Below are 26,742 nucleotides of genomic sequence, written 5' to 3'. Positions count from 1 at the left end.
CTGTATAAAGCAAGCTGTACACCGCCACCTTAGGCACATGTTGTCAGGACCTCCTGGGGCTGTGTCATGGAGTGTCCTTCATCTTGGCAAAATAAACTTTTTCTTTTTGTGTGTGTTGGGGACAGAGTTTTGTTCTGTTGCCCAGGCTGTAGTGCAATGGCGCTATCTCAGCTTACTGCAACCTCTGCCTCCCAGGTTCAAGCGATTCTCCTGCCTTAGCCTCCCAGGTAGCTGAGACTACAGGTGCCCACAACCAGCTAATTTTTGTATTTTTAGTAGAGATGGGGTTTCACTATGTTGGCCAGGCTGGTCTTGAACTCCTGACCTCAGGTGATCCTCCCACCTCAGCCTTCCAAAGTTCTGGGATTACAGGCGTGAGCTACCATGCCCGGCCTTGGCAAAATAAACTTTCTAAATTGATTGAGACTTGTCTGGATACCTTTTGGTCCTTACAGAACAAATGGCTATCTCTGGGGGAATGTGCTGGATATCCAAGTCAGAGATGCTGCCCCTTTCTCCTCTCCACAGGTCTGGGAGTTCAGTAGGACTAGTTAAATTCCTTTCTTCTAGACAGAAACAGTGAAGAAAAGTTCATGCCCCCCTTAGCCTCAGCCACTGCAGAAAATGCTCCACAGGAGCGCCAAATGCCCAAGTTCAGGCTCTGAGTCACCACATTTGCATCTCGGCCACCTCAAGGCAAATAGGAAGTATTAGATTATGCTTGTGTTTGCTGCATTTAATAAACATTTGTTGAGTCTCACTATGGGCTTGGGCCTCGTAGAGTCCATGAGATGACAGTGTAAATGACCAGTGGCTGCCCTCCAGTATTGTGGCTGGAGATCATTAGGACATAACCAGAAAAATATAAGCAACAATAGGATAATAGATGCTGTTAAGTGAGTTGAAGGATGTGGTTCATCTGTGGAGTAGACCAGTTCAAAGTTGAGTCTGACCACAGGAATGAATAAGAGAAGAAAACATCCTGGAAGACTTGACCTTCCTGGATAATAAAACCTTTGGATAGTTGTATTCAATTCTGAAGTTTAGTCCCTGGAGGCATTAGAATACTAGGAAGTTTTCTTTCTGAGGGTTTAATTGACCATTATCTTCTTGTGAGCAATGAAGATCATTTTTTTCCAAAAATGCTTCCAGAACCATAGACCCTGGGGCAGCCCCTTCTCTGTTTTCCCACATCACCCTTTGGGCACATCTCTACCTTTGCTCCTTGCACATGTGTTGTAAGGATCTGGTTAAGCGTCTTTCCCTGACCTTGGGTTTGGAAGGGACAGAGTTAAACCAGATTGAACAGGTTTCTGCTGAAAGACTTCTCTGAGCTCATAGGTATTGTGAATATGCAGTTTTTCCAAAACTTATTTGACCACAGATTCTCATTTCAAGAATACCTTTTAAAATAATTCACAATGTGACTGGTGGAAGGTATCTCGGTTACCAGTGGCAAATCCGTACAGGTCTACAGTAACCTCAATTCTTACCTCTTCAGAAGAATTCAGCTGAGGGGCATAAGGCAGGAAAAGAGACCAAGGCAAGTTTCAAAGTAGAAATGGAAGTTTATTTAAAATGCTTTAGAACAGGAAAAAAAGGAAAGAACACGTGGGAGAGATCCAGTGGGTGATTTGGAGAACAAGTGCAGTGTTCAGCCTTGACCCTGGGACTTTATAGGCTGCCATCTTGTACCCTTTTCCCTTAGGGTGATTCTTTCTTTAGGGTGGGTGGCCCGCATGCACAGTGCCTGCCTTACCCTTGGGAATTGAGCATGCGCAATGTGTTTAGGAAGTTGTAGGCATGTAGATCTGAGGCTTTCTTCCCTTCTCCAGTGGTGTGCCCCTGGAAGGTCATACTCCATTTTGTCTCTTAATGCATATTCCCAGGACGTGGCTTTTCCCAGGTGTCTGCATTCAATTAACACTTTAATGTTAACAGCTGTGGATCAGCAGGAGCTTGTCTCTTCCTGAGAGAGTCAGTGTGATAGTTGTCGAACCATCACCTGTGGGTGGGGGGAGAAGATCCCTTTCCTGCCCCACTCATGCCTGTCTAACTACCAGTAACAATAAGACTAGTAATCCAAGGAAAACAGTTTTAGAAGCATTGTGCTAGCTGCAGAGGGAAGTGAAATCATGAGATAAGGCACTTGTTCTTGAAGAACTCAGAATTTAGACAGGAAGATAAAAACCTAAGCAAGGAATTAGAATTTAGCCCACTAGTGCCGGAAAACAGGCATATATAATGGATGTAAGAGAAGAGGAGCATAGAGAAAAAAGGAAAGGTCAGAGACGGCCTCAAAGAGAAGATGATGTAGGGATTGGGGCTTGAATGACTTAATCCACCAGAATAAAGGGAAGGGGCATTCCAGGTAGTGGGTACACATGCGCTAGGGTGTGGAGTTGCGAAACAGCATGGTCAGTTATGGAGACTGACACTATTTGTACCTAAGGTATGAAGTACTACTAGGAAATTGTCTGTAAATAAGCCTACATAGAGAAGGAGGAGTGTGTGCCAAGAATTGTGTCTAGATTTTATCTGGTAGGAGACAATGAGAAGTCATTGAACTGTGGAGTAACATCATCAGCTTCCTACTTTAAAGAAAATTGTATAATGGCATTGGAGGACTGATTGGGAGGTTGTGAAACTGGACACAAGTGACTGGTTGATAAATGACTGGAATATTCAGGTGAAAAATGAAGAGTAGCCAAGAAATTGGCAGTGGAGAAGGAAAATGTGAATAAATTGACAGATGATTAAGAGGCAAATTGACTCACACATGGAGAAAGGTGGATGAGGTGTGGACAAGGCAAGGATGATGCGGTGGTTTCTAGCTTGGATGGGCATTGGTGTTATCCAGCAGTGAGAACACAGGGGACAGAACAGAGTCAGTCTGGGTAGAAGAGAATAGCTTCAGTTGGGGGTATATTGATTTTTAGGTTCTTATTTAATTTATAGGTAGAGTTACAGGTCTGGAGTTTAGGCTAGAGATACATATTTGGGAGTTGTCAGCCTAAAAATAGTATCTCAAGCCATGGGAGTGGATGAGATCACCCAGCAAAGTGAAAAAGGAAATGCAAAGATGTGAGCCAAGTGCAGAACCCTAGAGAGCAAATGTCAAGTGAGCTTGGAGGAAGGAGACAGGAGGTCCCAGTGGAAGGATCTGGCAAGGCCTCATGGAAATGTGGTCTGGAAATCAGTACATATGTACCGTTCCTGACCCTATAAGGAGTGCACGAACCCAGGTAAGAGCTATGTCATGACGGGAACTCAGGGTCCAGGAGAGAAATCCTGAACTGGCAGCAGACCCACCTGCACCTGGCATCTCTTTCTCTTCCCATCTTTGCTCCAGTCCTTCAAGTTTGTGTCCTGACTGACTGACCCTTGTTGTAGTCAGTTCAGGCTGCTATAACCAAACACCACAGACTGGGTGGCTTAAGCAACAGACATTTTATTTCTCATAGTTCTAGGGGTTGGGAAGGCCAAGATCAAGGTGTCAGCAGATAAGGTGTCTAGAGAGGGCTTGCTTTCTTGTTCATAGACAGCAGTATTCTCACTGTGTCCTCATATGGCAGAAAGAGGAAGCAAGCTCTCTCAGGACTCTCTTTAAGGACACTACTCCCATGCATAAAGGCTCCATCTTGTAACCTCATCTAATCCTAAATACCTCACAAAGACCCCACTTCCTACCACCATTACATTAGAGGACAGGGTTTCAACATATGAATTTTGAGCAGAACACAAGCATTCAGTCCGCAACACCCACTGAGGTCAGTGTTATCCCTGTGTGTCCTGTTCTACCTTTGTCCTTGTGTAGTTTACTAGACTAATGTTTGCTTCTAGTATCAACCCAGGGCTGCTGGCCACATTGTTAAAAAGTGGCCCAGCATTCAGCTTCCTCCCCCAGTTTCAGAGAATCAGGTCCAAAATGATCAGGAAAGACATCAGGGCTTGAGTCATCATCCTAGAAGCCGTAGCTGAGACCGTGGATGAGACTGTCAAGGTAGAACCTGAAAAAGGAGAGGAGAAGGACAAAGAGAAATTTGAACAATAATATTCTTTTAGGGGACTAAGAGAGGAAAAGGAGCCAGGAACGGAAGCTGAAAGTAGTATTCAGCAAAGAAGTCTCAGAAAGAACCAAGAGAACACAGTGATATGAAAGACAAGGATGGCAACTGTTCAGTGAATGAGGGGAACTAGTAGTGCTGAATGCTAGAGATTGTGGAAGGTGACTTGAGAATAGGCCAGTAGATTTGGCAATGCAGAAGTTACAGACAACTTGCTAAAGAGACATTTCAGTCCTGTGATGCTGGCAGGACCCAAATAGTTAAAACTAAAGGAGATAAAGACAAAAGGAAAGCTGTGGTAATGAAGAGTCAGACTCTGTAGAGTATTTGAAGACATTTATTCTGAGCCAGATATGTATGACCAATGGCCCATAATACAGCCCTCAGAAGATCCTGAGAATATGTGTCCAAGGTGCTTGGGGTACAGCTTGGTTTTATACATTTTAGGGAAGCATGATGAAACATCAATCAAATACACGTAAGATGTACATTTGTTCAGTCTGGAAAGGTGGAACAACTGGAGGCAGGGGGCTTCCAGGTCATAGGTAGATTAGAAGATTTTCTGATTGGCAATTGGTTTGAAAGAGTTAAGTTATTGTCTGAAGACTTAGGAATGTCTAGGTTAAGATAAGGGATGTAGAGACCAAGGTTTTATCATGCAGATGAAGCCCCCAGGTAGCAAGCTTCAGAGAGAATAGATTGTAAAAATGTTTCTTATCAGACTCAAAGAGTCTGTTCTATCAGTATATTTCTAAAAGGGAGGAAGGTACAATGAGGCATGTCTGACCCTCCCTTCCCATCATGGCCTGAACTAGTTTTTCAGGTTAACTTTGGAATGCCCTTACTGAGAGGATGGGTACATTCAGATGGTCAGAAGGCTCAGAATTTTATTTTTGGTTTATAGCTATTTCCAGAAGTTTAATGATGAAGGGAAAAGGTTTAATTAATTTGTTAACTAAATGCTTAAGCATCTTTAAAATTTTTGTAAAGTATCTAAAGCTGTCCCCAACACCAAGGAGTCTGTAAACTAATGGAGAAGATAAGTTATAGATTAAAAAATTAACTGAAAATGCAAGACATCAAGAGATTATTTGGCACTTTCCATACCAGGCCTGTTTCCACTCCACACTTTTATCCCTCTCTAATTTCATTCACTCTCACAGCTTCAAAGACCACTTGTAACATAGGCCCTATGTACTAATGATGACTCCCAAACTGTGCCTTGGATCCTGACCTTCCCACTGATCTCCAGGTTCTCAAGGTCTATGCTTCAAACTGCACCCTGAGGACTTCCATCTCAACTATTATCATACCCTATGGATTCTGTGACTGAGCCAGTGACCCTTTCAGTAATGGTGCCAGAAAGTCCAGCTTGGGGTCACTCTATTGAAAATGCATATCTTAGCTCTAGGACTTTAAGGCAATGGGTTTCTAACTGTTTCCTGGAGAGCTAGGTGCTGCCTTTGGTTTATGCTATAGATGTCAGAATGGGAAACCCTTGTATTTATAAAACCCTTATCCCTGACTCACTTTCTGTCTTTACTCTTTGTTTTTTCTGTGACTCATTTCTAAGTTATGCTCTTTCTACTAGTAACACAGCTCCTGGGGGAAGCCTGCTCATTCTCTTTCCTGGCCATAGGTCTAGATAATGTTTAGGACCCAGAAGAGGGCATGGAAGAAGGTTATACCCATTTGTCATCTGAGAAATCCATGCACTTTTCTACAAGATAAGAATAATCATAGCTATCTCAAAGAAGGTAAAGTGGATGAAAGGAGATAATGAGTGCAAATTATCTTACGGTTTTAACCAGTATTTATTGAGGTTTCAGTATGCACCAGGTATTGCGCTAGGCATAGACACCTGCCTAAGAGTTCCTTATGGACAAGGAAGTAAATTATTATAGCAAAGTGGGAACAACCCTGCAATAGGAGTAAGATACATCCTATGCTAGGGGAAGTGCAGAAAAGGGGCAAGCAGCCCAGTGTTGAGGAATTTAGGGCAGACATCATGAAGGAGCTGAGAATGAGTAGCAGTTAGCCATTTGAGGGATGTCAGGGGAAGGGGCAAGAGGGGGTGATGCAGGCCTGCAGAGAAAAAGCTCAGTGGGTTGGGAACAGCTATCAGTGATTCACTATGGCTGACACTAGGGATGTTAGGTAGAATGTGGCAGGAGCCATATTGAAAGTGTGCCTTTTGGGAGTCCGAGGCAGGCAGATCACCTAAGGTCAGGCGTTCAAGACCAGCCTGGCCAACAGGGTGAAACCCCATCTCTACAAAAATACTAAAATTAGCCAGGCATGGTGGTGCATGCCTGTAATTCCAGCTACTTGGGAGGCTGAGGTGGGAGAAATGCTTGAACCCGGGTGGGGCAGGTTGCAGTGCACCAAGATTGCACCATTGTACTCCAGCCCAGGCAACAGAGCAAGACTCTCTCTATTTAAAAAAAAAAAAAAAAAAAAAGTGTGCCTTAGAATACAAGGATATTTCTATTTTATCCTGAAGGCAATAAGAAACCAGTCTTAGCCATGGAGTTACTGCCAATAGATTTGTTTCTTAGAAAAAAATACATGAATCCTGGATGCAGCTGAGGAAAGTGAGTGAATTTCTGGAGTCTAATAAGTGTTTCTCAACCTTTTTTTTTTTTTCATTATCACCTCCTAAGGAGCCTTTTTAGACATTATTTTCCCAAGCAACCCACCAATCCCCGTGAAATTTTAATACCCCAGAAATGGTGTCTATGTCTTTATGCACTGTATGTGCTTTACACACAAAATAAATAACTTTCTTGCTCCATCCACCCCCACTCAACAACCAACTTTCACCTTCTGAGGACTGCTAATATGACATCCCTCTAGACTAAGCCCATGAAATACTTGCCCATTCCCTCCCCACCACTGCCATGCTCCGTCTCCAGCTGGTCATCTACCAGCATCCTAGCTGGATTCCCTCTTTGTCACTCTAGCACAGGGGTTCTCAACCTCTGCATTTGGGGCTGGATATTTCTTAGTTGAGCAAGGCCATCCTGTGCATTGTAGGATACTGAGCAGCATCCCTGGCCTCTGCCTTTGGAACCTAGTAGCACTCCCTCACCCAGTTGTGACAACCAAAAATGTCTTCAGACATTGCCAATATCCCCTAATTGAGGCCCACTACTTTGGTGTTTTAGTCCCTAGTTCGCCTACTCCTACAAGCAATATGTGCAATTACAGTGACTAATTTTTCCTCCCCAGAGAGATAGCACCTCTGGCTAGAGGGATGCTAGGAAGGAAAAGTCCTTGTCCTTTTGGCATCCTCTCCCCCCACGAGCTACTTCTGTGTCTTTTCTTTATGTAACTCTGAACTCTCCAGTTCAGGCCTCCAGGTCCTAAGTTCATAATCTCATTACAACTAATCCTGTTTACAGCCATTCTCTTGGCAGAACAATCTTGTCTGGACCAAGGCTCTTTCCTTACCACCCAGTGTTCTTGTTGCTCCATTGTTCCTGGGGACTGTGGCCTGGCTCAGTATGAGCTTTCATTGATAGGGTTTATCCTGTTTACAGGGAGTCTGCAGAAGGGCCTCATCAAATACTTCCATCCCTTCCTTCAATAAATGGCTCCCTTTGATCTGTGCAAGGCAAAACTTTGTTTATCAGAAGCTGGGCTTCCTCTAGCTGATGATGGGGACATCCTGTCCCAGAAAGGCTCCCCAAAATAACACCTTCTGAATTTCAGAATATTTTCAGGTTCCTCTACTTTGGAAGCATTTTTTTTTTTTTTTTTTTTTTTTTGCATGATATGCAAGCAAAGAAAGGAGCTGATTTTGCATTTTGAAGCCCAAGGTAGCACAAAGTTGAACAGGTCACCGCCAAAAACGAGGAAAGGACAGTGTTGATAATAATATAAACATGTGGAACCAGAACAATATACAAGATTCAGGTGTAATCCTTTTTCATATTGTCAATTTAAAACTAGAAATTATCTAACAAGGTGAAAAAGAGGTCATGGGTGTCAGTCATCTATATAACAGGATGGTAGAAGCTAGCTGAATTATGTGGATGAATGGTAAGGGCGATTTTACACTTTCTGAGCCAGGTAAAGTGCTCTTTTTACAGCAGTGGTTCTCAAAGTGTGGTCTCTAGTCCAGCAGCATGACCTGGAAACTTTTTAGAAATGTAAGTTATCAAGCCTCATCCCAGATAGTGAATTGGAAACTCTGGAGGTGGGGCCCAAGCACCTGTAAGCTAACAAGCCCTGTAAGTGATGTGATTCTCATGCATGCTGAAGTTTGAGAACCTCTGAGCTGCCTCAATATTCCTCAGACTTTGGTGTACACAAGAATCACTTAAGAAGCTAAAATGCAGATTCCCAGATCCCATCCCTAAGGATGCAGATTCACTTGGTCTAGAGTGGACCCAGGGAAGTTTGCATTGCTAATAAGCATCCCAGGGTGATATAGGTGCAACTGGTCGATGAACCAAGCTTGGAGGAGCATTGGCCTGTGTATAAAGGAGTGGTAGAAATTGTCCATATTGCTCCAGTCTTATTCTAAAGAGGCTCCCTCCGTGGCTAAGAATGAGCCAGTATCTCAATTCATCTTCCCTTCCCAGTCATCTCATGAAGTAGGCTGCTAAGATTACCTATTGTGGCAGGTGGTTCTTTTCAGGATTACTCTAATACTAGAAGGTTAGATTGGCCCCATGGATTCCTTTCACACTGACATCTGAAGCACATTGCTAACTCCTAACCTGGGGTTGGACTCATGCTGTTGGCCTGCAGGCAAAAGCTTTTTATCCCATTACTAGTTCCTTGAACCACAATCCAAGTCACAATTTGGTTTTCCCAAGAGTTTTGTTTTGCACTGCTGATGCATTCCAGTCATTGTTGAGATGCATTTTCCTTCTCCTCTTTCCCTCCAGCCCCTGGGCAATGCCACACATGTATATATAGCCTCCTAGTGTGAACTTACTCAAATCCTAACCCTCTCTCCCAGAACATGTCTCTGCTGCAAGGCACCGGGCCCTTTGCTCTGCAGAACTGCTCTTGCAAGACCGCTATCAACTCCTAATCCCAGCTCAGAAAGGGAGCCTCTGAGACTCATTCATCACCCTCCAGGTACAGTATTGCTGGGGTTTGCTTCCTTCCTTCCTGGCTTTGTGTCCCATGTCCCCTTAAATCTAAAGGACCTGTCCCTTTAGATTTCTTTCCACTCTGCTTTAATACCAGTTGTGAGGGGTTTTCGGGGCTCTGACCTTGCCTCTTTGTCCTACAAAAGAGTGTTTCTTGTGTGGTTTCCTGTGATCTGTACTCACCCAGACTTTCTCTAGTCAATCCTTGGCATCCTACAGGAACGGTCCTCCTCAGTCTTCAGGCACTATAATGATACCAGCCCTTGTTTAGAGACCCAAAGTAGAAATGGTCACTGTGTACAGTTGTACAGTTTGTGCACTGTACAGACACCTGAGGAAGAGAGCAAGTGGGTAGGAAAATCCAGCTTGCACTCTGCTCACCAAGATGAGTGTAGCTGCTCTGTGGAAACCTGGAGGAAGGTACATTCTTTTGCTTTTTTTCCATGTTGGATATTGATAGAATCACATATAACTACATTAGATTATCAGCTAAAACCAGATTAGTGTGTTTTATTGTCATGTCATTGCGTATGTGAACATGAAGACTTTCAGAGTGCCTGAAAATATTTTATGAGAAATAGTTAAATAGGTTCCCTTTCTATTTTTCATTACTAGACTTTATTTGTTAGAGCAGTTTTAGGTTTACAAAAACCCTGAGCCTAAAGTACAGAGAGTTTCATATACCCCTGCCCACCCCATCCACCCCACTCCAAGTCTCCCCTATTATTAACATCTTATGTTAGTGTGATACATTTGTTGCAACTGATGAATCAATATTAATAGATTAGTATGAACTAAAGTTCATAGTATTCATTACTATGTATACTATGTATACCCTTTGTGTTGTGCATTCTATGGGTTTTGACAAACATGTGATGACATATATGCACCCTTATGGTATCTTACACAGTAGCTTCGTTGCTATTGCTAAAACTCCGCTGTGCTCCACCTGTTCATCCTCCTTTTCTTCCCTGCCTTCTCCAGTCCCTAAAAACCACTGATCTTTTAACCATCTCCATTGTTTAGAGGAAAGCACACTTTTTTTCTTTGCACAAAGAACTATCTACCAGCCAAAACCACAGGATGCTTCTGCCCAGAGGGACACCATTTTTAAAAATATGCTGCAAAGGTTCTATCACAGCCAGCCAATGCCTTGAATCCAAGCTCTAACCCAAGTCAAGACCTTTCCCTGGATCACGTCCGTGTGTCCTGTCTCTCTTGTTTTCCCTTATCCATCTAGCACATCCTTTTCCTGGTAAACATTTCTATCTTTGTCTGTTTAGGCTGCTATAACGAAAATACCATAGTCTGGGTAGCTTAAACAAAAATCATTTATTTCTCACAGATCTGCAGGCTGGGAATTCCAAGATCAAGGCACCAGGCAGAATCAGAGCCTGTTGAGCACCCACTTCCTGGTTCTTAGAGGACTGTTTTCTTATCATGTCTTCACATAGCAAAAGGGACAAGGGAGCTGTCTGGGGTCCCTTTCATAAGGGCACTAATCTCTCTCATGAGGCCTCCACCCTCAAACCTAATCCCTTCTCCAAAGCCCCACGTGCTAATACCATCACATTAAGCATTAGAATTTTAACGTATGAATTTGGGAGAGACATAAACATTCATTCTGTCGCAATTACCTTATGTTCCCCTCTCATCTACCCACCCATCCATCTCCTTCCTCTTCTCTGATGCATCTTCTATGTCAGCCCTGTCTGAAAGCATTTTCTGCAATGATGAGAATGTTCTACCCCTGTGCGGTCCAATATAATAGCCACTGGCTGCATGTGGCTATTGAGCACTTGAAATGTGTCTCATGTGACAGAACTGAATTTTTAAGTTACATTTCACTTGAGAAATTTAAACTTAACTCCTTGTGGCAAACAACAATTGTATTAGACAGCATAGGTTTAAGTTTTTACCTATGCCAGATTCCCCATTCTAATAGAACTCATAAACATCCCCCTAGTTTCATACTGGACATCCTCCCCTTCCCCTCCCCCCACTTTTTTTTTTTTTTTTTTTTTTTGATTTTGAGACAGAGTCTAGCTCTGTCACCCAGGCTGGAGTGCAGTGGCTCAATCTTGGCTCACTGCAACCTCTACCTCCCAGGTTCAAGGGATTCTCCTGCCTCAGCCTCCTGAGTAACTGGGATTACAGGCATGCACCACTACGCCAGGCTAATTTTTGTATTTTTAGTAGAGACAGGGTTTCACCATGTTGGTCGGGCTGGTCTTGAACTCCTGGCCTCGTGATCCGCCCACCTCGGCCTCCCAAAGTGCTGGGATTACAGGCATGAGCCACCGCGCTCGGCCGCTCCTTCCCCTTGATTCTTTCCTGGCTAATTAGAAAAGATACAATTCTTCCTGACCCTATTGCTGAAATAGTCAGCTATAATGTCTGTTATATTTATTACCATTAAATTTGCATACATATGTACAGCTGTTATATATCCATACAAACTAAAAATAGTTTTAAAAGCATTAGTTTAATTTAATTAAACTATTAGTTTTTTCTAAAAAATAGAAAAAATATGCACATATGCTGATGTCTCGTGTAACATATCTTTTTTTGTTGTTGTTCTAGACGGAGTCTTGCTCTGTCACCCAGGCTGGAATACGGTGGCGCAATCTCGGCTCACTGAAATCTCCACCTCCCAAGTTCAAGCATTTCTTGTGCCTCAGCCTCCCGAGTAGCTGGGATTACAGGCATTTGTTACCACACCCAGCTAATTTTTTGTTTTTAGTAGAGACAGGGTTTTGCCATGTTGGCCAGGATGGTCTCAAACTCCTGGCCTCAACGGACCTGCCCACCTCAGCCTCCCAAAGTGCTATGATTACAGGTGTGAGCCACTATGCCCAGACTCACATAATGTACTTAAAATTTCTTTAATTTATGAAGCTAGTTGATGTTGCTTAACTATACCTTTTAATTCTTCCTTCTTTTTTTTCTTAAAGAAATTTCCAATTTCTGAGGCCGGGCGCGGTGGCTCACGCCTGTAATCCCAGCACTTTGGGAGGCCGAGGCGGGCGGATCACAAGGTCAGGAGATCGAGACCATCCTGGCTAACACGGTGAAACCCGTCTCTACTAGAAATACAAAAAAAAAATAGCCGGGCATGGTGGCGGGCGCCTGTAGTCCCAGCTACTCGGGAGGCTGAGGCAGGAGAATGGCGTGAACCCGGGAGGCGGAGCTTGCAGTGAGCCGAGATTGCACCACTGCACTCCTGCCTGGGCGACAGAGCGAGACTCCGTCTCAAAAAAAAAAAAAGAAATTTCCAATTTCTTTAAAATTTTCTGTTTAAAACTCTATACTCCTAGAAAACAGAATAGAGTTACATAACTAATGCTTTATTTGGCAAAAACTACAAGGCCATAGTTAGTAAGCTAATATGTGTCAGTTCAGATGATTGTGGCACCACCTTTAAGGTATGAAAAGGGAAGAAGGGAAGAAATAATAACACTGAAAGAAATTAAGAGTTGAAGTCCAAGAGTCAGCATGGAGTGGAGTTAAGGAACTATGGACTGTGGCTTTTGGGAGGCTGGAGTTAGTGGTAAGCATGTCTGTGCCACCAACCAGTCCAGGGCATTGGTCATATCACTGAATCTCTCAGAGACTCAGCTCTCTGCTTCGCAGCATGCAGGTTTTCACTAGACACTCCAGTTTAAGGTGTCTTCTAGATCAAAATGCTCTTTGGGTCAAACACAGTCTTAGGAATAACTAGGAAAGTTGAAACAAACTTTTGTCACACAGACTATTTCACATCATCCCACCTCCTATCACCCCCTTCTCCCACCTAGCGATGTTTGTGACGAATACACCAACTTTCCTGAGGACAAGAGCAAAACAATATTTTAAGAAACAACAAAACTCAGTTCAGAGTGAGTCACTTGGCCTGACCATGGTGGCTAAACTGACCACAAAAGTTTGTGAATAGTCTATATGGTGTCCTTCAAACATCTGCACAAACCTTTTATTTGCAGTGCTTTGAAAAGAAATAAACACAGTCATTAAGCCAAATTCTACATTCCACAAAACAGATGAAAAGTTAAAGCATAAAGTTAAGTCCAAAACATTAGTGTGGAGTCCTCAGCTGAATACCTCTTGCTAGTATGCCCATGTGAGCAGTCAGTTAAATGCCTGGTGTCTGTTACATGAGCAGTGGGAAATCTTTGCATACAAAAATGTGTGAGCTGTACTAAAGTAAAATCAGTATTCTGGATCCCTTAGTGTGCACATAATTACCACTTAGGCTTCTAAGTGAAATGATTTGCTAATGGCAACTAAAATGTGACATGGCCCAGAGTGAAAAAATTGATTCATAACTTGGGAAGGTTTGACTAGATTGCCCTTAGGCAAGTGCCTAGAGGGTTTTCCCATCTCTCCCTAAACCTTGCTTCTGTCCCAATGTACAAAATAGGAAGAGGGTTGTTGTGAAGATTAAGTGAAACTAGGGCAGGTCTTCTGGACAGATACTATTACAGTGCTGCAAGCCCTTCCTTCAGAATCCTTGGCACCATTACAGTTCCACATTTATTTATATCATCATTTGACTACTGTCCCTCAGCTGACTGAACGTTCCATAAGGACAGGATTTATGTCAACTTTTTCTCAACATTGCATCACCGCCTCCTCACAGAGCCTGGCATATAAAAGGGAGTCAACAAAAATCTTTGACTGAAATGTGTAAGCCATTTGCAGTTACTGATGTCAAATCCCTGGGTTTGGATCCTGTGTGCTTGGACAAGTAATGTTTCTGCCTCTGCCTTAGTTTCTGCTTTCTGTAAAGGGGAGATAATAATGGCATCTACTTGATTGAATAGTTGATAGTTGTACAAATTTAGTGGGATAATACTTGCAAAGAGCTTGGAACAGGGTCTGGTACATAGTGAGGACTCAATACATGCTAATGAATTTTGATGATGGTGGTGGTGGCGGTGGACATGCAATAAGCTCTTGGTAAAAAATAGCTCTTCTTCTAATTGTTATTCACGGTCATCATTGAACAAGTATTTGCCTTTTGAATATCAGTCATATGGTGGTCCTCAGTTACCTGTAATATCACAGGAACACTGCTTTACCTTTCTATGTTATGCCGGGCACAGAGGACAGAGGCAGCGTCAAAGGAGTTATCCAAATGATGTTTACAATGGTACACAGGTCTCTAGGGTCCAAGGAAAAGTTACCAAGTATTTTCCCACCTCCCCACTTTTATCTCCCTCTTACTTCCCAGTCCCTTCCCCCCATGCTTGTGTGGTCTTCTGGCTCTTGACCAGTCCTCCCTGGGGATTTTCAAGTCCCCAGCTTGCAAATCAGCCTCCCCTAGAGGATCAGTCTCTATTCATCATAGTCAAAGGATGTAATCTGTTCTCATGTGGAAATAATTTATTCAGAGAAGGCAAATGATCAAAGCTTGTATTTCTGTATTCAGAAGAGGAAGAGAAAATAATAGAAAAGACTTGAGGCTAATTCTAGATCCTGCATTTACTAAGTCACCTCTGATAAATTACTTGGTGAATTATGTCTTAGAAAAACCCTTGTTTTGGTAAGAATAATCAATATGGGATCCATGTCCTAGGTTTGTAAGAATTAAATGAGTTAACTGCATAGATGTTCTAGTTCCGATTAGATAAGTGAGTTTCTAAGTAGTGAAAAGTTGAAATTTTGCCACACTCTGCCCTCACAATTCTAGCATTTCCAGGTTTCTAAATCTGGGAAATGTAGCTAAGGGCTTTTCCTTTCTCGAGGGACTCCCTTTACAAGTGGTGGAGCTACTTTCTGCCCAAGAACAAAGAAGGAGGGAGGACACACACACACATTTTTTTCTCTGCCTTCTGACCCTTTGCTATTGCAAATCTAATTTGGGAATTAAATTTTAATAATTCTAAAATCCCATTTCAGTACCTTCCATAAACTATTATTTAATGGAATAAGACTATCAAATCTTATCCTTAACCCTTCTCCCATTTTTTTTTATTTTTTATTTTTTTATTTTTATTTTTTTCGTGGGTAGTTTTGTTTAATAAGCATTGAATTGAAAAATAGTTCAACATGACATCTTACAAAACATCGTAGAAAATACACAGCCCCATACACACCCTGCAACCTCCCCCCATAGGCACACTATTAGTATTAATGAGAGTGACATGAATATTAGCATAATCACAAATGTGTCTGCCTGTGTAGGAGTTACAGACACTTTACATTTTCAAACTGGGTTGACTATGTTTCTCTTTTGGCTTTTGCTTTGGCCTGCTGCATTATTTCAGCTCAGTGAATTTTTTTGATAACTTGTTACAACTCAATTTCACACACTTGAATAATTCAAAGCCCTTTCACACATACACACAGACATACATATGCACACATCATGCATATACAAGCAAACATACGCACACATTCACATGTATGCACACTCAAACACACATTCATTCCTTCAACTAACACTTTTGATCTCATTCCATGCACATAAGTAGGTGGTGGGTACTATAAACATCGGGTGGTGGACTAATCAATAGCAGAGCCATAGTCATTGTCCTTCAGGAGCACTCAAGCAGGTGGAGATGGCAAGTTGAGAGCTACAAGCAAGGAGTACTCCCTGACATGGAGTCGGAATGATTCGCTCTCATGGAGGATGTGGAAACAAACTTCGTGAGAAGTTACCACCTGCATAGGTCTTTGCAGATGGAGAATGGGGGAAATGACATCTGAGCCTAAGAATATCAGAGCAAATGGAAAATACTTAATGAGCAGTGGATGCTTGCTTGTTATGTTGGAGAGCGATAGCTAAAATAGTGGTTCCTGTAGACATCAAGAACCCAGGTGTCTCATTTTTAGAATTTATCTTACATTCCAGAATAGCTGCTAGATCCCTAGTTATCACAATATTCAAAGCTGAAATAAAAGAAAAATTGGACTAAGGGGATAATAGCACATCATTTCAAGAGCTTCCCTGGCAACCTCACCTGCATACTTAGGCTTATATTACATCACCTAGAAGTATTCACATGACCCTAACTAGCTACAAGAGTGTTTGGTCAATGCAGTCTTTATCCAAGTTTCTGACCACCCTAAAATAAAACGAAGGTTCTGATTCGATGTGAGAAGAACTAAACAGATACTGGATAGATAACCAGCAGTCACTACTATAGAAACACGGAGAAGTTTTGTGGCCATTTTGCTTAGGAAAAGAATGCATTCAATTTTGGACATGTTGAATGAACCAGGTAATGTTAAATTATGTGGCTATTTTGGACAATCTAGGTTCTAAGAGTGTTACTGTTTTCAAGATTACAGATGCATGCTAAGATCTGTGGAGCAGATATCATTTATATTTATAAACATTACTGTCAAATTGAATGTGGTAGATAAAGAGAAGAAAATTTTATGGATATTTTCCATTTGGACTAAATAAATAGCATTGTCATTTTCTCACAGTGAGAATTCCTCTTGAGAACTTTAATGAATAAATGTCTCTTGCTGGAAAGGGTTGCAAATTACAGAAAGAAGTCAGAGGCATTTTTCTTAATTATTTGCTATTGCTTGCCATCACAAGAGACATTTCACTGTCTTTCACTGTAAGTGAATCTATCACATTTTTTCTCTTAAGTTAAAGTGTTTTATTTTTTATTTTTTATTTTTTTTAATTTTTTTTTTATACTTTAAGTTCTAGGGTACATGTGCATAACATGCAGGTTTGTTACATATGTATACTTGTGCCATGTTGGTGTGCTGCACACATCAACTCGTCAGCACCCATCAATTCGTCATTTATATCAGGTATAACTCCCAATGCAATCCCTCCCCCCTCCCCCCTCCCTATGATAGGCCCCGATGTGTAATGTTCCCCTTCCCGAGTCCAAGTGATCTCATTGTTCAGTTCCCACCTATGAGTGAGAACATGCGGTGTTTGGTTTTCTGTTCTTGTGATAGTTTGCTAAGAATGATGGTTTCCAGCTGCATCCATGTCCCTACAAAGGATGCAAACTCATCCTTTTTTGTGGCTGCATAATATTCCATGGTGTATATGTGCCACATTTTCTTAATCCAGTCTGTCACAGATGGACATTTGGGTTGATTCCAAGTCTTTGCTATTGTGAATAGTGCCGCAATAAACATACGTGTGCATGTCTTTATAGCAGCATGATTTATAATCCTTTGGGTATATACCCAGTAGTGGGATGGCTGGGTCATATGGTACATCTAGTTCTAGATCCTTGAGGAATTGCCATACTGTTTCCATAATGGTTGAACTAGTTTACAATCCCACCAACAGTGTAAAAGTGTTCCTAATTCTCCACATCCTCTCCAGCACCTGTTGTTTCCTGACTTCTTTTTTTTTTTTTTTTTTTTTTTTTGAGATGGAGTCTCGCTCTATCGCCCAGACTGGAGTGCAGTGGCCACATCTCAGCTCACTGCAAGCTCCGCCTTCCGGGTTTACGCCATTCTCCTGCCTCAGCCTCCCGAGTAGCTAGGACTACAGGTGCCCGCCACCTCGCCCGGTTAGTTTTTTGTATTTCTTAGTAGAGACGGGGTTTCACCGGGTTAGCCAGGATGGTCTCGATCTCCTGACCCTGTGATCCGCCCTTCTTGGCCTCCCAAAGTGCTGGGATTACAGGCTTGAGCCACTGCGCCCGGCCGTTTCCTGACTTTTTAATGATTGCCATTCTAACTGGTGTGAGATGGTATCTCATTGTGGTTTTGATTTGCATTTCTCTGATGGCCAGTGATGATGAGCATTTTTTCATGTGTCTGTTGGCTGTATGAATGTCTTCTTTTGAGAAATGTCTGTTCATATCCTTTGCCCACTTTTTGATGGGGTTGTTTGTTTTTTTCTTGTAAATTTGTTTGACTTCTTTGTAGATTCTGGATATTAGCCCTTTGTCAGATGAGTAGATTGCAAAAATTTTCTCCCATTCTGTAGGTTGCATGTTCACTCTGATGGTAGTTTCTTTTGCTGTGCAGAAGGTCTTTAGTTTCATTAGATCCCATTTGTCAATTTTGGCTTTTGCTGCCATTGCTTTTGGTGTTTTAGACATGAAGTCCTTGCCCATGCCTATGTCCTGAATGGTACTACCTAGGTTTTCTTCTAGGTTTTTTATGGTATTAAGTCTAACATTTAAGTCACTAATCCATCTTGAATTAATTTTCGTATAAGGAGTAAGGAAAGGATCCAGTTTCAGCTTTCTACTTATGGCTAGCCAATTTTCCCAGCACCATTTATTAAATAGGGAGTCCTTTCCCCATTTCTTGTTTCTCTCAGGTTTGTCAAAGATCAGATGGCTGTAGATGTGTGGTATTATTTCCGAGGACTCTGTTCTGTTCCATTGGTCTATATCTCTGTTTTGGTACCAGTACCATGCTGTTTTGGTTACTGTAGCCTTGTAGTATAGTTTGAAGTCAGGTAGCGTGATGCCTCCAGCTTTGTCCTTTTGACTTAGGATTGTCTTGGCAATGCAGGCTCTTTTTTGGTTCCAGATGAACTTTAAAGCCATTTTTTCCAGTTCTGTGAAGAAACTCATTGGTAGCTTGATGGGGATGGCATTGAATCTATAAATAACCTTGGGCAGTATGGCCATTTTCACGATATTGATTCTTCCTATCCATGAGCATGGTATGTTCTTCCATTTGTTAGTGTCCTCTTTGATTTCACTGAGCAGTGGTTTGTAGTTCTCCTTGAAGAGGTCCTTTAAATCCCTTGTAAGTTGGATTCCTAGGTATTTTATTCTCTTTGAGGCAATTGTGAATGGAAGTTCATTCATGATTTGGCTCTCTGCTTGTCTGTTACTGGTGTATAAGAATGCTTGTGATTTTTGCACATTGATTTTGTATCCTGAGACTTTGCTGAAGTTGCTTCTCAGCTTAAGGAGATTTTGGGCTGAGACGATGGGGTTTTCTAAATATACAATCATGTCATCTGCAAACAGGGACAATTTGACTTCTTCTTTTCCTAACTGGATACCCTTTATTTCTTTCTCTTGCCTGATTGCCCTAGCCAGAACTTCCAACACTATGTTGAATAGGAGTGGTGAGAGAGGGCATCCCTGTCTTGTGCCAGTTTTCAAAGGGAATTTTTCCAGTTTTTGCCCATTCAGTATGATATTGGCTGTGGGTTTGTCATAAATAGCTCTTACTATTTTCAGGTATGTTCCATCAATACCGAATTTATTGAGCGTTTTTAGCATGAAAGGCTGTTGAATTTTGTCAAAAGCCTTTTCTGCATCTATTGAGATAATCATGTGGTTCTTGTCTTTGGTTCTGTTTATATGCTGGATTACATTTATTGATTTGCAAATGTTGAACCAGCCTTGCATCCCAGGGATGAAGCCCACTTGATCATGGTGGATAAGCTTTTTGATGTGCTGCTGAATCCGGTTTGCCAGTATTTTATTGAGGATTTTTGCATCGATGTTCATCAGGGATATTGGTCTAAAATTTTCTTTTTTTGTTGTGTCTCTGCCAGGCTTTGGTGTCAGGATGATGTTGGCCTCATAAAATGAGTTAGGGAGGATTCCCTCTTTTTCTATTGATTGGAATAGTTTCAGAAGGAATGGTACCAGCTCCTCTTTGTACCTCTGGTAGAATTCAGCTGTGAATCCATCTGGTCCCGGACTTTTTTTGGTTGGTAGGCTATTAATTATTGCCTCAATTTCAGAGCCTGCTATTGGTCTATTCAGGGATTCAACTTCTTCCTGGTTTAGTCTTGGGAGAGTGTAAGTGTCCAGGAAATTATCCATTTCTTCTAGATTTTCTAGTTGATTTGCGTAGAGGTGTTTATAGTATTCTCTGATGGTAGTTTGTATTTCTGTGGGGTCCGTGGTGCTATCCCCTTTATCATTTTTTATTGCATCTATTTGATTCTTCTCTCTTTTCTTCTTTATTAGTCTTGCTAGCGGTCTGTCAATTTTGTTGATTTTTTCAAAAAACCAACTCCTGGATTCATTGATTTTTTGGAGGGTTTTTTGTGTCTCTATCTCCTTCAGTTCTGCTCTGATCTTAGTTATTTCTTGCCTTCTGCTAGCTTTTGAATGTGTTTGCTCTTGCTTCTCCAGTTCTTTTAATTGTGTGTTAGAGTGTCAATTTTAGATCTTTCCAGCTTTCTCTTGTGGGCGTTTAGTGCTATAAATTTCCCTCTACACACTGCTTTAAATGTGTACCAGAGATTCTGGTATGTCGTATCTTTGTTCTCATTGGTTTCAAAGAACATCTTTATTTCTGCCTTCATTTCGTTATGTACCCAGTAGTCATTCAGGAGCAGGTTGTTCAGTTTCCATGTAGTTGAGCGGTTTTGATTGAGTTTCTTAGTCCTGAGTTCTAGTTTGATTGCACTGTGGTCTGAGAGACAGTTTGTTATAATTTCTGCTCTTTTACATTTGCTGAGGAGTGCTTTACTTCCAATTATGTGGTCAATTTTGGAATAAGTGCGATGTGGTGCTGAGAAGAATGTATATTCTGTTGATTTGGGGTGGAGAGTTCTATAGATGTCTATTAGGTCCGCTTAGTGAAGAGATGAGTTCAATTCCTGGATATCCTTGTGAACTTTCTGTCTCGTTGATCTGTCTAATGTTGACAGTGGAGTGTTGAAGTCTCCCATTATTATTGTATGGGAGTCTAAGTCTCTTTGTAAGTCTCTAAGGGCTTGCTTTATGAATCTGGGTGCTCCTGTATTGGGTGCATATATATTTAGGATAGTTAGCTCTTCCTGTTGAATTGATCCCTTTACCATTATGTAATGGCCTTCTTTGTCTCTTTTGATCTTTGATGGTTTAAAGTCTATTTTATCAGAGACTAGGATTGCCACCCCTGCTTTTTTTTTGTTCTCCATTTGCTTGGTAGATCTTCCTCCATCCCTTTATTTTGAGCCTATGTATGTCTCTGCATGTGAGATGGGTCTCCTGAATACAGCAGACTGATGGGTCTTGACTCTTTATCCAGTTTGCCAGTCTGTGTCTTTTAATTGGAGCATTTAGTCCATTAACATTTAACGTTAATATTGTTATGTGTGAACTTGATCCTGGCATTATGATATTAACTGGGTTTTTTGCTCGTTAGTTGATGCAGTTTCTTCCTAGCCTTGATGGTCTTTACATTTTGGCATGTTTTTTGCAATGGCTGGTACTGGTTGTTCCTTTCCATGTTTAGGGCTTCCTTCAGGGTCTCTTGTAAGGCAGGCCTGGTGGTGACAAAATCTCTAAGCATTTGCTTATCTGTAAAGGATTTTATTTCTCCTTCACTGATGAAACTTAGTTTGGCTGGATATGAAATTCTGGGTTGAAAATTCTTTTCTTTAAGAACGTTGAATATTGGCCCCCACTCTCTTCTGGCTTGTAGAGTTTCTGCTGAGAGGTCTGCTGTTAGTCTGATGGGCTTCCCTTTGTGGGTAACCCGACCTTTCTCTCTGGCTCCCCTTAAGATTTTTTCCTTCATTTCAACTTTGGTGAATCTGGCAGTTATGTGTCTTGGAGTTGCTCTTCTCGAGGAATATCTTTGTGGTGTTCTCTGTATTTCCTGAATTTGAATGTTGGTCTGCCCTGCTAGGTTGGGGAAGTTCTCCTGGATAATATCCTGAAGAGTGTTTTCCAACTTGGTTCCATTTTCCCCCTCACTTTCAGGCACCCCAATCAGACGTAGATTTGGTCTTTTTACATAATCCCATACTTCTTGCAGGCTTTGTTCATTTCTTTTTCTTCTTTTTTCTTTTGGTTTCTCTTCTCGCTTCATTTCATTCATTAGATCCTCAATCGCTGATACTCTTTCTTCCAGTTGATCAAGTCGGTTACTGAAGCTTGTGGGTTTGTCACGTATTCTCGTGTCATGCTTTTCATCTCTGTCATTTCATTTATGACCTTCTCTGCGTTAATTATTCTAGCTATCAATTTTTCCACTCTTTTTTCAAGGTTTTTAGTTTCTTTGTGCTGGGTACTGATTTGCTTTAATGCGACCCCCAGAGCAAATGCCAGAGAAAAGGCAAGTAGGCAAGGCAAAAAAAACCTTTATTTACAAGCCAATGTGAGGGAGGGACGAGGTTCACTGGTCTCTGGCGGTGGAGGCCGAAGAAGTTGCTCCGGCGTTCTCGGGAGAGGTTCCTGGGTCTCGCGCACGAGGAGGGGCCAAGGAAGTTTGCTCTGGCATTCTCGTACGAGGTTCCTGGGTCCCGTGTTCGAGGAGGGGCTGAGGAAGTTCGCTCTGGCATTCTCGGACGAGGTTCCTGGGTCCCGCGTACGAGGAGGGGCCAAGGAAGTTCGCTCTGGCGTTCTCGGACGAGGTTCCTGGGTCCCGCGTACGAGGAGGGGCCAAGGAAGTTCGCTCCGCGGGCCCACCGGGAGCGGCTTTTATGTCCTGGGCCCAGGAGTGGGAGGGCAGTGGGCGGGACATAGGCGGGTCGGGGGCGGGGTGGTAAGCGTGGCTAGGCGGGTTCCGGTTTCTCTCCTGTCGGAAGTCGTGTTGCGCCTGCGCAGTCTACCCGTGTCTTTCCCGGGCGCGGGAAAGTTGACGGTGAAGAACCCGGAACTGCGCCATCTTGCCTCCGTTCATCCAAACAGGTACGTAATTCGTCCTTTAGCTCTGAGAAGTTTGATGGACTGAAGCCTTCTTCTCTCATCTCGTCAAAGTCATTCTCTGACCAGCTTTGATCCGTTGCTGGCGATGAGCTGCGCTCCTTTGCAGGGGGAGATGTGCTGTTATTTTTTGAATTTCCAGCTTTTCTGCCCTGCTTCTTCCCCATCTTTGTGGTTTTATCTGCCTCTGGTCTTTGATGATGGTGATGTACTGATGGGGTTTTGGTATAGGTGTTCTTCCTGTTTGATAGTTTTCCTTCTAATAGTCAGGACCCTCAGCTGTAGGTCTGTTGGAGATTGCTTGAGGTCCACTCCAGACCCTGTTTGCCTGGGTATCAGCAGCAGAGGTTGCAGAAGATAGAATATTGCTGAACAGCGAGTGTACCTGTCTGATTCTTACTTTGGAAGCTTCCTCTCAGGGGTGTACTCCACCCTGTGAGGTGTGGGGTGTCAGACTGCCCCTAGTGGGGGATGTCTCCCAGTTAGGCTACTCAGGGGTCAGGGACCCACTTGAGTAGGCAGTCTGTCCCTTCTCAGATCTCAACCTCCGTGTTGGGAGATCCACTGCTCTCTTCAAAGCTGTCAGACAGAGTCATTGGGGTCTGCACAGGACTTTGCTGCTTCCCCTGTTGTTTTATAGCTGTGCCCTGTCCCCAGAGGTGGAGTCTACAGAGACAGGCAGGTTTCCTTGAGCTGCTGTGAGCTCCACCCAGTTCGAGCTTCCCAGCGGCTTTGTTTACCTACTTAAGCCTCAGCAATGGCGGGCGCCCCTCCCCCAGCCTCGCTGCTGCCTTGCGATTAGATCGCAGACTGCTGTGCTAGCAATGAGGGAGGCTCCGTGGCCATGGGACCCTCCCGGCCAGGTGTGGGTATAATCTCCTGGTGTGCCCGTTTGCTTAAAGCACAGTATTGGGGTGGGAGTTACTCGATTTTCCAGGTGTTGTGTGTCTCAGTTCGCCTGCCAAGAAAAGAGATTCCCTTCCCCCTTGCGCTTCCCAGGTGAGGCAATGCCTCGCCCTGCTTCAGCTCTCGCTGGTCGGGCTGCAGCAGCTGACCAGCACCGATTGTCCGGCACTCCCCAGTGAGATGACCCCAGTACCTCAGTTGAAAATGCAGAAATCACCAGTGTTCTGTGTCGCTCGTGCCGGGAGTTGGAGACTGGAGCTGTTCCTATTCGGCCATCTTGCTCCGCCCCCTCTCCCATTTTTTTAAATTTCATGATACCAGATTTGAATTTTATAGCATTTTCAAGAATCACTTGGGATTAATTTGGGATTCAATTTCACTTGAGAACTAGCTGTTGTAAAGTTAAATTATTTTTAATAAGCAAAATTACTTTCATCCTTTTTTTAATAGTTAAGGACCATTCACTTTGATATTCATAGTCCTCTAAAGTATAACATAAGCATTACTATTTCTTGTTTAAACACGATCTAACAAGATCAATAGCTAACTTGTAAAAGAAAATGGGGAAAGGAGTTAGCCCTAGACTTAAAGGAGGCAGTATCCCAAAGTACATGACTTTCAAAATGAAATCAATAACAGAGCTCGTCAATGTAAAAGTATAATAAATACCAATAAACATATGCATCATTGGATCTACTTTATTTTTATGGGTAAAATATATAAATGCATTGCTAACCTATAGATAGATGATTTGGAGAAATAATGAAGTGCTCAGAGCATTTCATACACTTTCTAGAGTAATTCCAGTTCTAAAGAAAAATTTCCAGGCAAATTCTCAAGTTCAGATCGTAATGTGCCTTTTATCCTATTATGGGCCATTTCTTTCCTGAACATTTAAAGGACAATATCTGAGATGTGCTTGATTAATCCATAGGAATTTAAGGCCTTTTGAAAAAGGTACTCAAAGACTTAAGCAAATATACATTCTGAATTTTATAAATATTTTATTATTTACTTATTTGTCTTAGCAAAATTGCATATCTTACTAACAACTGCAACTACATGTAACATTTAACTTAAAAAACAAGTAGGGAAGAAAAATGAGGTTTAGTTAAAATTGAAAATTCATTTCTTTTTTCTGTAATACTGACTTCTCTGAGGATTTTGAACAATGAGGTCAATAAAAGTATTTAAAGCCACGGGGAATGATTGGACAGTCTCGCCATCCTGCATAGTGTCCTTCATATTAAAATTCTTCCTCAAGCCCTTTCTTCTCCCCTTCCTTCCTTTTCAGACTGAGCACCTGATCAGAGAAAACCTGCTTGGCTGTGTAGCTCTGAGAGTTTGGTTCCCCAGAGGACAGACTCTGGCCTCTCAACCTAGAACTTTCCATCTGTGTGACCTTGGTCTAGTGGTTTAACCTTCAGAACCTCAGTCTACTCATCTGCAACTGAGTACCCATGTCACATGTTAATGTTGGCATTATATTGAATATTGGGGATTTTGCTAACGGGAGAATGGTTTTCATCAAAACCTCCAATTGCAGTTAACTTATGCTTTGATATAATGTTGCTCCAGGTCAAAATAGGCCTTGGGACATGTATTAACGGATAGAGTCAGAAATACAGATTCCAAATTCTGCAGTAGCAACTGATAAGGAACAGAAGGCAGGGCATGTCTCCGGGCCAGGGCCTTTGACTCCCTACACCTAATGTAGGCCCAGGCATGTGGTAAGCACTAGATATATGTGCTTTTGAAGGGTCTTTTGATGGATTTGTTAATGATGAGTTGCCCTGACTAGAATGAAGCTGGTAAAACTAGAAGGCAATAGAGATTTATGGATTAGGAGCAAAAGGTGGGAATCTAGCATGCTGGGTTCAAATTCCAGCTTTAAAGTGACTTTGGACAATGTTATTTCTCAGATTCTGGGTTTGAATCTGATCATTCTTCTCCCTATTTGTCCCCCATCCCGTACACTCTCAAAACAGTAACCACCACCACCACCACCACCACCTTTAATGGCTTTTCACTGCCTTCAGGACAAAGTTCCAATGTGGCCCACAGCATCTGGTCCCTGACTATCTCACCAGTCTTCTCTTGCTAGTTCTCTTAGCTCAAGCAATAGTGGCCCTTTTTTTTCCAGTCCTTCAGAAGTGCTACCTGACTCTTTCTTGCTCCTGGGCCGTCTTGTCCAACAGCATCTTGTCTCTTCTGCCTGGAATGATTTTCACCTCCAGCACCAGTAACGCCTCCCTGTTTGCCGGAATAACCCTTAATGTCCAGGCTTAAACATCTTTTTTATCAGTGAGGTTTTTCTTCCCATCCCTGTCTAGGTTAGGGCCCCTGGTATATGCTCCTCAGTTTCCCTCTTTCTTGACACTCACTGCATTGGGATGTCTGTTCCCCCATTACACTCCATGGGATATTTGTGTGTTTGTAGAGGGCTGGGGTGGGGAGGGGTAAGGGGCAGGAGGTCTACTTTTTTCAGTACTGTGTTCCCAGAGTATAGTCCTGTGGCTGTTCATAAAACTCACCAAATGGATGAGTGAGGGATTTAATATCAAGAGACCAGCATCAGTCTACCTCATAGATTGGTGAAGGGTAATGGAGATCAGCACAATTCTTGGCACATAGTTAGTGTCTCAGTCAATGGTGGCTATTATTAATAATACAAATGCTTAATTGATGGATTTGTTTCATTTCTAAATTCTTTGGTGGACACTTTTCCAAAAACTAGAGTTAAAGGAAGATATCCAAGCTGCCATTTTACATCCATTTGTCTGAAAACTATTTGAGAGTTTTAAAGCAGAACGAGTTGAAACAATGTGCCAGACCTAAAATTGGAGCCAACACAGAAAATGGCTTTGATGTGATGGATCTAGTGTAATTGTGTGTTTGCAAGGGCCTCGGGTCTGGCTGCGCTCCAGGTGCAAGCATCCCTAACCCAGTCTATCAATCAGATGTTACCAGTTTGAAGGTTTTTGTTTTTTTTTTATTGAAATATGAGCGGTGCCTATAGGAATCTACATGTTAGCACTTGGAAAATGACTACAGTATCACATAAAAACACAATTTGCAAAAGATAATTATGGAATACACATGAAAGTC

At 42.3% G+C, this 26,742-nt stretch overlaps 1 long non-coding RNA gene across 1 annotated transcript in view; it reads right to left on the bottom strand.

The window, feature by feature from the left end:
• LOC104665754 overlaps nucleotides 1-26,742 on the bottom strand; it is a 114,214-nt gene that overhangs the window by 59,918 nt on the left and 27,554 nt on the right. Inside the window, exon 2 of the long non-coding RNA XR_748456.2 lies at nucleotides 9,359-9,506. This is a non-coding gene — a long non-coding RNA (uncharacterized LOC104665754). The remainder of the gene's footprint in view (nucleotides 1-9,358; nucleotides 9,507-26,742) is intronic.

Source organism: Rhinopithecus roxellana, chromosome 3 (assembly GCF_007565055.1).
Source record: "Rhinopithecus roxellana isolate Shanxi Qingling chromosome 3, ASM756505v1, whole genome shotgun sequence".
Taxonomy (NCBI): Eukaryota; Metazoa; Chordata; class Mammalia; order Primates; family Cercopithecidae; genus Rhinopithecus; species Rhinopithecus roxellana.
Note: the sequence above shows the minus strand (reverse complement) of the source record. Positions and strands in the feature narration are given on the sequence as shown.